Genomic DNA, 2,235 nt, shown 5'->3' on the forward strand with positions numbered 1-2,235 from the left:
GGAGGGATTATATCTCTTCGCTGGCCTGGGAGCGCCTTGGGATCCCCCAGTCAGAGCTGGTTGATGTGGCCAGGGAAAAGAAAGTTTGGGGCTCTCTGCTGGAACTGCTACCTCCGCGACCCGACCACGGATAAGCGGGAGAAGATGGATGGATAAAAAAAGAAATCATGCTTCAAATAAGTGGGGGTACGGCGTACCCCCGCGTCCAACGCCCACTACACCACTGACTGCAACTACAAAAAGCTAAGGTTTGTTTTCTCATCAGGAAATGCAGACCGGCTCAAACAAAAGATTTTTAAATCATCATCCTCACGATCATTTAATGTATCATATGTTCGCCGAATTGACATGAAAGCACTAATAAATGTAGTTTCATCCACTTGAGTTTACAAAAATAATCGATTTTTTTTTATATCACATCCGACGGGAGGAAATTCAGCAGCTCTCACTACCGATTTTTAATCCTAATTTAATCATCATCTTCACCACGATCATTTATGTTTATGTTCGCCGAATTGACATGAAAGCACTGACAAATATGAATATACTGTAGTCAACTTCATTAAAACGTTATTAACGTGCCTAAACTCAGTAATTCACCATTTCTACGCATGACAACACACTTTGTCCGTGTTTGGCTCTCTCGCCGCACAGTGAAGCGTTCCCGCATTGACGTCACTTCTGGCTTACCCGAAAACCTCAAAATGAGTCGAAGGAATTTTCCCGCGATGTTCGAAATTATTGATATTTATCGGAACGGTATCGCTTTTTCTTTTTTAAACTGACGGTTCGAGATTACTAGTAGCCCACTATTTCATTGCACAACAGTTGTTGGGTTCGTGTCACAGGCTCTTTAAGACTCGACTAGGCCTGCAACTTCGACTTGTTGTGCATTTGGATTTAAGTTTTTATAACGTGTAATGACTATATTTCTCCTTAATCCCAAATTCAAGAAAGTAGGTCATAAAAAAATTGCAGAATAATAACTATTATATTCCTGAAAATAGATATATTCTGAATCAGCTCAGTATCACATTCAAATATTGAAACATTTCAGTGTGCAGACTCCTAATAATTTTTTTTGCTGGTTTAAATGACTAACTTATTGGACAGCACATTATATCAGCTGGAGCTGTGGATGTTAATGACATACTTAGTTGTCAAAAGGCCTGCATTTTTTTTTCTTTGCTGTCTGGTCCATGTTGTCTCTGTAAACCATTGTCCATACTCGGCCAAAGACCATTCCTAAGCCTCTCGTTGTAACATCACTCTAGATGCAATGTTTTTATTTTAACTGTTTAAACAAAACAAAAAAAGTAGAAAGTTAAAATTGAAAATGTCATTTTGCTGGAAATGTATCAATTGTGTTTACATTTTATTTATTGACATCATATTTGGTGAAAGGCACATATTGTGACAAAGTCTAGGACTTGGCTTGAGATTTGTTGGTCTTTAATTGACCTATGACTTTCTAAGCAAGACTTGAGTTGAGGCTCGTGCCCTGAAAAACAGTGACTTTGTCCCTCCCCTGCTGTTTGTATTCACTGTTTCACAGCACAAAGATGGATATAAATACAATCAACTTTCTTGCAGTCGCTGTGAGGACTGGAGCACCCCAGTCCATGCAGGCGTTGTTTCCGGTAACTCTTTAGTGGTGAGTGGCCTGCTGGATGCAGGAGGAGATACCAGACTCCATGATAGAGAAGGCAGGACACCCTTTGACTGGCTGAGGTCTGTGAAGTCGGAAGTCAGAGCTAATGTAAGCTGCTGAGTGGAAACAGTATCATTTTTCTTGATGTGTTTTTGCAGTAATTTAGCATTGCAGTTCTGTTAGGGAAAGAGAGAGATATAGAGAGTAGCCGTGGGTCAATGTGTAACGACGTCTATTGCGGCAGTAATCTTAAACAAAGTGCCGCGAGGGACTAAACAAGAGAAAAAACACTGTGGACGAGCAAAAACTCAGTCTTTCCAAAAGTATGCGTTTGACCTTTTATTTCCAAAGCAAAAATGCAATATTCCATATCCATATGCGTATATTCTTGTATGCGTGCGTGCGGTCAACAAAAATTGTCCTTCTCTAGCTCACTCCCCCATCTATTACCAAGTGCGCAGGTAAAAGCAACCGGTAATTAAAGTTTAAAAGTCTCAAAAATGCTACAACTACTGTCACAAACAGGAAATGTTGTTAAAGGAGGATGAAAGCGTAATTAAGGAGCACTATTGGAGTGACTTTGA

The 2,235-nt window shown here is 40.0% G+C and overlaps 1 protein-coding gene across 1 annotated transcript in view; it reads left to right on the forward strand.

The window, feature by feature from the left end:
* Positions 1-2,235, forward strand: part of tex14 (testis expressed 14, intercellular bridge forming factor) — an 18,963-nt gene that overhangs the window by 2,677 nt on the left and 14,051 nt on the right. Inside the window, exon 4 of the mRNA XM_010786095.1 lies at positions 1,594-1,759. The gene's annotated coding sequence lies outside the window, so the exon portion shown is untranslated. The remainder of the gene's footprint in view (positions 1-1,593; positions 1,760-2,235) is intronic.

Source organism: Notothenia coriiceps, unplaced genomic scaffold (genome assembly GCF_000735185.1).
Source record: "Notothenia coriiceps isolate Sejong01 unplaced genomic scaffold, NC01 NC01_scaffold00028797, whole genome shotgun sequence".
In the NCBI taxonomy this organism is placed as follows: Eukaryota; Metazoa; Chordata; class Actinopteri; order Perciformes; family Nototheniidae; genus Notothenia; species Notothenia coriiceps.